Source organism: Melozone crissalis, unplaced genomic scaffold, assembly GCF_028551555.1.
Source record: "Melozone crissalis strain CALT ecotype California unplaced genomic scaffold, PUWL_Pcris_2 ptg000049l_1, whole genome shotgun sequence".
Lineage (NCBI taxonomy): Eukaryota > Metazoa > Chordata > Aves > Passeriformes > Passerellidae > Melozone > Melozone crissalis.
The window spans coordinates 1,588,994-1,599,794 of NW_026535827.1; positions in this window are offsets into that span (position 1 = coordinate 1,588,994).

A 10,801-nucleotide genomic window follows, 5' to 3' on the forward strand; every position below is an offset into this window, starting at 1 on the left:
TTAGATGAAACAGAAAAAGAGATGGTTAATAGGACTGCTATATCTGCTATATCTCTATAGACACTCTAATTACAGATGGAAATCCTCAAGGGCCAGTTAATATTATTTTCCCTTTAAATGACCCAGGATGGGATCCTAATGTGGCAGAACAAATGGCAAGGTTAGGTTAAGACATTATCAGAATTGGATAGTACTTGGCCTAAAAACGTGCCATTCCTAAAGCAGTGAATTGGTCCAAATTGTACAAAGTCAGACGAGACAGAAATGAAACTCCTACAGACTTCCTGAATAGGCTTAAAGAGGCTGCGTGAAAATACACAAAACTGGACCTCGAGGCACCTGCAGAGCAGACTTGCCTAGCCTATTTTCTTATAGCCAGATGGCATAAGAAAAAAGCTACAGAAGATGGATGAGACATGTGACATAGGTAAATTGCTGAATCCAGCCTGGAAAGTATATCAAAACAGAGATTCAACAGATGGGGAAAGATGCCAGCAGAATAGGAGGGGTGATTAGGAAAAGTCATCTAATGCATGAAAAATGAGTTTACTTGGGGCTAGAAATCTTCTGTGGACATCGACAATTCAGAAGAGAATGGAAAGAAGCCATCTGCCATCTCTCAGAGCCCCACAACATGAGAGAGATGCAAGCCTTTCTGGGAATGATAGGTTGGTGTCACTTATGGATACCAAATTATGGACAACTGGTAAAATCTCTTTATGGAGCCCTTAAAGCAGACAAAAAAGGAACCATCATGTCAACAGAGAGCAAAAGGGCTGCATTAAAAAACCTGAAGCTTGATGCCAGCCCCAGCTCTGGGGCTGCCAGACTTAACTAAGCCTTTTGAGCTCTTTACATATCAGAGGCTAAATGTTGCTCTGGGGGTATTGGTGCAGCACCTTGGAGACCAGTGGGGGGCTCTGGCGTACTTTTCAAAACCGCTAGACAATGTTAGCCAAGGGTGGCTGTTACAAATGGAGATGGGAGCTTAACTAAGTCCCTGACTTTTGCCCAGGCCTCTGGCAGTATGCAGTAGCTTTACTGGGGCAGGTAGCACCTCAAAATCCACTCTCATTCGCAAGTTCTTTAATAATGGCTGATTAGGTCTATTAAAAAATGACTTATTTATTTAATAGACACAAAATTAACAGACTTAAGACTTCAAACAAGCTATTTACTACACAGAATAAACAAAAAAGAACTACTATTAGATAACATACAGTGCACAATAGAGGTACCTGTCATTACAGCTAGCGAAGGAACAGTACAGCTTAAGATCCAATGTACTACTGATGATGGGGTACATATAGAATCTTTTCTCTCAATTCCCAGGGAAAGTATCCAAACAGTCATTTCTGACCTCACAGGAGAAGATCCCCTAAATGTTTCAGGGAGTGTGTAGGAAACTTATGTGTCCGTGGAAATTTGTGTACCTTTTATAGTCATAAAGAGCAGTGTCTTTTGGTCAATGATATTTATTTTTCTTTTATCTCTCCCCACATCTGCTCTCCAGACTAAGATGCTGATTCTTAGTTGGAGGCCTCAGTCCTTTTGGCACCAGAGATGACCCCTTGCTAAGCCTTTGATCTGGCCTGGGTTATCTCTTCTATATGCACCAGCAATCTGTAGTGGGGAGGGGGACATCCTGCCACAGTAGCCTGGGTGTTTGAAAGCTGTGGCAGCTGCTGTCATCCTGATACAGGAGGCCCATAAATTCACCCTTGGGCAGCACAATGTCATGTATGTGCCCCATGCAGTGATAACTGTACTGGAACAAAAGGGGGGTCACTGGCTATTCCCTAGCATAATGTTTAAATATCAATCTGTGTTGTTGGAACAGGATGATGTTACCCTAAAAACAACATCCACTGTAAACTCTGCAATGTTTTTGTCATCTATGTTAATTGACAACGTGCCTGAGCATGACTGTTTACAGACAATAGAAGAGGCCTATTCCAGCAGACCAGACCTGAAGGACGTGCCTCTAGAGAATCCACATTGGGAACTGCGTACAGATGGAAGCAGATTCATGAGAAATGGTAAGAAAATGACAGGCTACACAGTGACAATCATGGATAAAGTAATCAAGGCAAAGGCCTTGCCATCAGATGTATCATCACAGAAAGCTGAACTCATTGCACTGATGAGAGCTCTAGAACTGAGAGAGGGAAAGAAGGTGAACATATGGACAGACTCCAAATATGCCTTTAGTGTTGTCCATGCCCATGGAGCCATCTGGAAGGAGAGAGGGGTACTAACTGCTCAAGGAAGTGAAATAAAACATGCTGAACAAATCCTCGCATTTCCGCAGAGTATTTGGAAGCTACAGAGGTAGATATTATGCATTGCAGAGGTCATCGAAAAAGAAAAACAACTCCCAAACTGGAGAATCATTTTGCTGACAAAAGAGCAAAAGAGGTTGCAGGAAAAGGCATTCTTGCAGTGGTGATGCCTTAAAGAACCTAGAAATAAAACAACACACTTTCGAGATAGTATAGGAGGAAAAATAGGTCATTATTGGAGGCCTCCAGGGGCAGATATGGAAAATGTCCACAAAATGCCCACTCCCACATGGGGTGAATGCAGTTTTATAAGTTTAGCAAGTTAGCATAACTGACAAAAATCACCAATTAGAGACATAAGTGATGAGGCAATTTCCCCCAGTTCAACTCTCTCTGAATCCTGTTCCCCCTTAGACAGGGACTAAATGTTTTTCATGAAAATGTATCTTGAAGAGCTGGTTTTGACCTTGGTTCCCAGGGAGAACCAAGATAAGTTAAGGGCCTGTCTTGGTTTGAAAAGACAGGTGTCTGCTAAGGAAGCCAGGAGCCTCTCTGGAAATGGAAAATGTAAACCCCCTCCCTCTGAATTATTATAATTTTGAAATTAAGGGGTTCTCAGGCAAAGATATAGGAGTAGAACTAACAGTTCTTTATTAGGAAAAAATAAAAATAAAAAAATAAAATTAAAAATGCAGTAATACAAAACAATACTGACAGAGTCAGAATATGACCTGACACCCTGTTGGTCAGGGTGTTGGTAGCAGTCTGATTAAATGGTGGCTGCAGTGCTCCTGGAGTAACACATGTGGTTCTGTTGAAGCAGTGATCCTGTAGAAGGGTGTTGTGCGAACTCAGCACATCACTCTGGATGTCCAGAGTTACCAAGACAACCCTTGGGGGGGGGGGGCTCGGAAATCCTGGAATGTTGCCAGAAGCGCCTGGTGGTTGGATTTTGATGCTGCAAGGGATGTGCCACCTGTTTGAGGACAAGAGAGTCACTTGGGGATGAATGGTGTAAGAATTAAGTATTTACAGGGTGGAAATATAGATTTTGGGATTTTGGTACAGGGTGATTATGGAGACAAGATGGAGCGATCAGGGCGTGTCTTGTCCTTCTTCTTTCTTCTTCTTGTCATCCATTTTCTGTGGAAATGTTGGCACTTTGGGATTGGTTCTTGGTGAAGGTGCACTTGCTAATATGGGTGAAAGGTATTGGGAAATAAAGGTAAATATGATGTACATAGTTTTTAGTATAAAAATAGACGACTGCCCAGTGGGAGGTCAGAGTGCCCTTGGCTGCCTTGCTGGTCAGACCTCTGTCAGGCTGGAAGAAAATTTTGTAGATAAGAAATAATAAACAATTTTGAAGACTGAAAATCTGAAGAGTCCAGACTCGTCCTTTGAAGCGCGGGCTGTCCCAAGGCCATCCTACGCATGACCGTGCAGAGACGAACAGCCAGAGCGGTCAGGTGTAGTTTTCCTCTGAAGGTCCAGTGGTGGTGTAGATGGGCCTGGTCTTCCTCTGGGAATCTAGTGGAAAAGAAAGCTGCTCCTCTGGGAATCCAGTGGGAAAAGGCTGCCTGTGGTGTTCTAAATATCAGATTATATCCAGGTAGGAATGCTTGGATCCTCCCCCTGGGCAGAGCATCTCACAATGGGATGATGTAATTTTATCAGTCATGCAGTGAGACTTGGTGACTCATTAACAGAAGATATTTCCCAGAGGGAGGGAGGTTTGGTTGTGGAAGAGATAAAGAAAACTGCCCCACCTGGTTTTAACAGGTGGCCCAATTAACAGAAAATAAGTGCCCCACCTCTAACAGATGGCAACAGAATACACATCCCTAGCCACATCTTGCATTTGCAACCTAAAACAGGGCCTTGTACCCCCAGCTTGGAGCTCTGAAATGTGTTTTGTCTTTCTGCCTATCAGGGCAGGGAAAAGTACTGGGGCTAGCTAGGAACTATATAATTATACAAAACAGTCTACAGAGCTATGAATATATATATATATCTGTATAAAGAATGTAGAGAATATATAAATGAAAAAAGCAAAAATCAATTCAGCATCAGTGGTACCAAAGAAAGAAATATATTTTTCAGTTTACCCCAAAATATGACCAGAGACCAAAAGTTAATTAGGTTTCTTAAGGTTGATGTTAAAGAAGACAGATGGGATGTCACCCCATGGGAACAAGTTGTAGTCCCACCTCTGCTTCTTTGAGAATGAGTGCTGTGAGAGCATGAAAGTACCCATTGGGAACAGAAAATCTTTTAAAACATCTGAGGAAGGTAGTAATAGGGAGAGAAGTGATGGCTATTGTACAATCTAGAACAAGCAAGTGTGAAATCTGTTGTAGAAACAATCCTGAAATGAGCAAAAGAGTTGTGTTAGGAATAACAAAGGCAGGGGATCTCCATGGAGATTACTGGAGAATAGATTTTGCTGAGTTACCAGGCAAAGAGGGATACAGGTATGTATTGGTATTCATTGACACCTTCAGTGGATGGCTTAAGGCTTACCCCTATTGCACCAACACAGCAAAGGAGGTAGTGAAAGTTTTGCTCAACCATTTAATTCCAAGGTTTGGGGTTCCTTTGGGGATGTCATCAGATCACTGTTGCAACAGTGGTCAGGGAAGTTAGCAGGTTTATGGGAATTACTTGGGACCTGCACAAACCATACAGACCCCAAGCAAGTGGCCAAGTGTCACAGCATCTGTCACAGCATATATCACAGCACATGCTGCAGTCAAGATGGCCACGATATACAGAGTATCACCATACAATTTCAGAAGGCTTTAAGCATTTGCCCATACAGAGTAACAACACATCACTTCAGAAATCAGCAAGCATCTGCCCTTTTTGTTCTTTAGCCCAACCTTTTATACCCCTCATTGGTTTTTTTATGCATTGCACCTGTGTGCCTTCTGTTTCCTTTCCTGATTGGTCAGTACACCTCAGCACTCCATGTCTCATTACTTTCAATACTGTTCACCTGCTTTTCACAGCTGTAGCCCATTAGGGATGAGGCTCTGCAGCAACCCCATTCCCAATTACCACAAACTGTGTACCTACAGCAAAGTTGAACATGTGAATGGAACCGTTAAAGCCCAGATTATTAAGATCTGTCAAGAAACATCCATGACATGGGTTCAGGTCTTGCCTATAGCCTTACTGAGAATTTGCATACAACCAGGGCAGAGAGACAACATAAGTCCCTATGAAATATTATATGGCAGGCCATATCAGATTCCACATATCCTGGGAGAAATTTGTATAAAGGGTAGAAATTATTTACAGAAGTACTTAATGACTTTAAGTTCCACTTTGTAGAAGCTCCGGAGATTCGTTGTGTTAACCAGGCTGATAGGACTGGATGCACCTGCTCATCCTTTCCAGCCTGGAGGCTGGGTCCGTGTTAAATGGTGGGACAGTGATTCCTTGCAAGCTAAGTGGAAAGGACCATTCCAAGTTTTGCTGACCACCCTCACCACAGTCAAGGTTGCTGGCAATGGACCACAGATCCATTACTCCAGAGTTAGGAAGGCTTCTGCTCCTGAAACCATTAGGAAAACAGAGACTGATGAGACTGATGCAAATCAGGATGATGTGGTTTAAACTGTTCTTTTCATGTCTATTATCTGCACAATTGGTAATCATGACTCAGGGTTGGCCCCAAGATTTGCATGCAACTTTAGTCCAAAATGTATCCAAAGCTCTTAATAAGAACAACTGCAGGATTACTGCTGGATTTGTACTCAATTTCCACCTATCTCCTCTCGCCAGCCATTCAGGCACTGGGCGGGGCCTCCTCCAGCCATCAGAGGTGCCATTAAAATAAAGCTCTAGGGAGCATGGTGACCAGGAGCAGACAAACAGGAGCGTGGCACATCTTTGAGGGTGTGGCATGGCAGTTCATATGTCAGTTCAGGCAGAGCAAACAGGCAGAGTTGCAGTCATCCTTCTGCTAGTGGGGGTTTTTTTTTGTGTTAGGGTTTGATTGGTTGGTTGGTTGGTTGGTTGGTTGGTTGGTTTGGGTATTTTTCAGCGATGGTCTCCAAACAATAAAAGGCTATAGCTAGTAAAAGTGTACCAAGCCAAACAGAACCCCCCAAGAAGGACATGTCTGTCCAGACCCCTTCCTGTGATTTGTGGAAGCAAACTCCACAACTTCTGTGAAAGTTGTAAAGCCAGTATGTTTATTACAGTGCTAGACGTATGTGGGGATCATTCCCCTTAAAATGACATGCGTACCTCTGGGAACTCCAGATCCTTTTTTAATCTCCCTCTCTAATACATATGCATGCAATTTCACAGTGGGTTCATACATATTCATTCTACTGATTTCGCGTTACATTTGCCGCTATTTTTTTATCAGAAAGAATTCCTGGGTCATTCTGCCCTGTCTCCCACAGCAGCCTCTCCGTGTGTTTCAGAGTTCAAGGGGCCCTCCCTTATCTCTGTCATTCGGCTGAAGCAGTTTCTTTGAGCATAGGCTTTTTGCAAGAACAGGCAGTCAGACTAAACACCTATGTTTGCAAGCTACAGACTTAATTAAAAGATGTACATTTCACCTAAATCAAAATGGATTTCTACTCTGGAAAATTTCCACTCTGTCTCACCTGTACAGAGTGTTTGAGCCTGTCAGTGGTACTGGGGAACAGTGGAAAATATGTCATGCAGTGCGAACAGGTGAATGATCACCTCTGCCTGGCAGCTGAGCTTAAGGAGGAGCTAGAAAGACTAAGGGGTGTTCGGGAAAGTGAAAGGCAAATCAACTGGTGGAGTTTCACCCTTCCATCCCTGAGAGAAGCCCACCAAGAGTCAGAGAACTCCCATGCCTGCTACCATCAGGAAAAAGGAGACCTAGTAGATGAAGGAGAGTGGAAATGGGTCCCTACTAGGAGAGTTAATAAAAATTCATCCCAATCCCCATCACCTACCCAAATGCCACTTTAAAATAGGTATGGGGCCCTGGATCCAGAGGGTCAGCTAGATGACACAGAATAAAATAATCTGCCTGGAGAGCCTCCCAATTGCACTTTGTATTTCAGATGGATCACTACCTCTAGCATTAAAAAGAAAAGAAGGGTAGTCGTAGTAGGTGACTCCCTTCTGAGAGGAACATAGGGCCCCGTATGTCGACCAGACCCATCTCACAGGGAAGTCTGCTGCCTCCCTGGGGCACAGGTAAGGGATATTACCAGGAGACTCCCTAGGCTGATTCAACCCTCTGATTATTATCCACTGCTGATACTCCAGGCTGGCAATGATGAGATTGAAAAGAAGAGCACCAGGGCAATTAAAAGGGACTTCAGGGCTCTGAGTCAAGTGGTTGATAGGGCAGAAGCACAGGTGGTGTTCTGCTCAGTCCCTTTGGTGGCAGGGACAAATGATAAAAGGAACAGGAGAACCTGCATTATCAACAAGTGGCTTAGGGGCTGGTGCCACAGGCAGAATTTTGTGTTCTTTGATCATGGAGCAACTTTTACGGCACCTGGACTGCTGGAGCCAGAAGGGCTCCATCTGTCTATTAAGGGCAAAACTATTCTAGCCCATGAGTTGGCAGAACTCATTGAGAGGGCTTTAAACTAGGTTTGAAGAGGGAAGGGGATGCAACTAGGCTCTCCAGAAACAAGACCAAAAGTGGTAAGCCAGAGCCAGGGGTGAAATCAGCAGCCCAGTTGAAGTGTATGTACACTAATACATACAGTATGGGTAACAAAAAAGAGGAGCTGGAAGCCATGGTACAGAAAGAAAGCTATGACATAGTCACCATTATGGAAATGTGGTGGGATGACTCGTGTAATTGGAGCGCTGCAACGGATGGCTACAAGCTCTTCAGAAGAGACAGGAGAGGGAAAAGAGGTGGAGGGGTGGCTCTTTTTATTAGGGAGTCTCTCAATACCATGGAAATTGAGACTAACGATGATAAAGTTGAGTGCCTATGGGTAAGAACCAGAGGGAAGGCCAACAAGGCCGACATTCTGGTGGGAATCTGTTATAGACCACGCAACCAGGATGAAGAGGTGGATAACTTATTCTACAAGCAGTTGGAGAGTGTTTCAAGATCACCAGCCCTTGTTCTTGTAGATGACTTTAACCTGACAGATATCTGCTGCAAACTCAATACAGCATAAAAAAGGCATTCTAGGAGGTTCTTAGAGTTTATAGAGGACAACTTCTTGTCATAGCTGGTGAGCGAGCCTACCAGGGGAGGGACTACACCAGACCTGCTGTTTGCAAAAAGAGACAGGCTGGTGGGAGATGTGGTGTTTGGAGTCCGTCTGGGGCACAGTGATCATGAAATTATGGAGTTTTCAATATTTGGTGAAACAAGGAAGGGCATCAATAAAACTTCCACATTGGATTTACGGAAGGCAGACTTTGGCCTATTCAAGAGACTTCCTTGGGAAGCAACCCTTAAAAACAAAGGAGTCCAGGAAGGGTGGGCGTGCTTCAAAACAGATCTTGAAGGCACAGGAACAGACTGTCACTATGTGCCAAAAGATGAGCCGATGAGGAAAATGACCAGCCTGGATGGGCAAGGAGTTTTTGAAGTGTCCTAGATTGCCAAGCAATGTGAATTCTATTTGCCATCTGTTAGAGGTGTGGCAGTTATCTTCTGTTAATTAGGGAGTTTTCCTTATCTCTTCCACAACCCATCCTCCCTCCAGAGAGATATCATCTGTTAATGGGCCATTGACTGTCACTGCATGACTGATAAAATTACAGCATCCCATTGTGAGATGCTCTGCCCAGAGGGAGGAGACAAGCATTCCTAACTGGATATAATCTGAGATTCTGAGACAGCAGAACAGCCTTTCCACTGGATTTCCAGAGGAACAGCTACCTCTTCCACTGGATCTTAAGAGAAAGACTACACCCTTCTACAGAATCACTGCTCCAACAGAATCACACCTGCTACTCCAGGAGGACTGTCGCCACAATTCCAATTAGACTGCTACCAGCACCCTGACCCACAAGGTGTCAGGTTGTATTCTGACTCTATCAGTGTTGTTTTGATTTACTGCATTGTTTATTTTATTTTTATTTTCATTTTCTTCCCTAATAAAGAACTATTATTCCTGCTCCCATATCTTTGCCTGAGAGCCCTCCTTAATTTCAAATTTATAACAATTTAGAATGAAGAGGTTTACATTTTCCATTTCCAGAGAGTCTTCTGGCTTCCTTAGCAGACACCTCTCTTTCCAAAACGAGACATGAAAAAACATAAGAATAAAATAATAAAAATAATAAAAATAATAATAAAAATAATAAAATAATAAAAAGAGGATATATCACCTTTGGAAGGAGGATCAGGTATCTCAGGAAATGCTTAAGGGAGTTGCTAGGTCATGTAGGAAAAAATTTTAGAGGCAAAAGCCCAGTTAGAATTCAATTTGGCCTCTTCTGTAAAGGACAATAAAAATATTCTTATAAATACATTAATGGCAAAAGGAAGGGCAAGGAGGCAATTTAGTAACTAAAACTGAGGAAAAGGCAGAGGTACTTAACACCTTCTTTGCCTCAATTTTCAACAGAAAGACAGATTGTACTCAGGAAAACTGTCCTACTGGGTTGGTAGATGGTGTCAGGGAGTAGAATGGTCCCCCTTTTATTCAGGAGGAAGCATTTAGAGACTTGCTGAGCCACTTAGATGCTCACAAATCTATGGGACCAGATGGGATCCATCCTAGGGTGATGAGGGAGCTGGCAGATGAGCTTGAAAAGCCACTCTCCATCATTTACTATCAGTCCTGGCTCACCAGGGAGGTCCCAGATAACTGAAAGCTGGCCAATGTGATGCCCATCCACAAGAAGGGCTGGAAGGAGGATCTGGGAAACTACAGACCAGTCAGCCTGACCTTGGTGCCAGGCAAGATTATGGAACCGATCATCTCGAGTGCCATCCCATGGCAACTACAGGACAGCTGGGGGATCAGACCCAGCCAGCATGAGTTTAGGAGGGGCAGGTCGTGCCTGACCAACCTGATCTCCTGTTATGACCAGGTGACCCACCTGGTGGATGTGGGAAAGGCTGTGGATGTTGTCTACTTGGACTTCAGCAAGGCCTTTGACATTATCTCCCACAGCATACTTCCGGAAAATCTGCAGCCCATTGCTTGGACCGGTGTACCCTTTGCTGGGTTAAGAACAGGCTGGATGGCTGGGCCCAGCGAGTGGTGGGGAATGGTGTTGCATCCAGCTGGCAGCCAGTCACTAGTGGTGTCCCCCAGGAATCAGTGCTGGGGCCAATCCTGTTTAATATCTTCATTGATGATGTGTGTTGCAGCCTGAATAGCTGCTAGTGAAGTCCAGGGTAAAGAAGCAAAAAGGGCCTGTGCATGATATCCACAGATGTTTGTGGCTATTCTCAGTTCAGTCAAAGAAAGAACAGAGACAATTTCTCCCAGGCTGAGCCTGGGAATCTTAGACGAAAGAATTCAAACAATTATTATCTCTCTTTCTGTAACCATTTTTTATAGTTATGGTTCTCCATAGCCTGATATTCA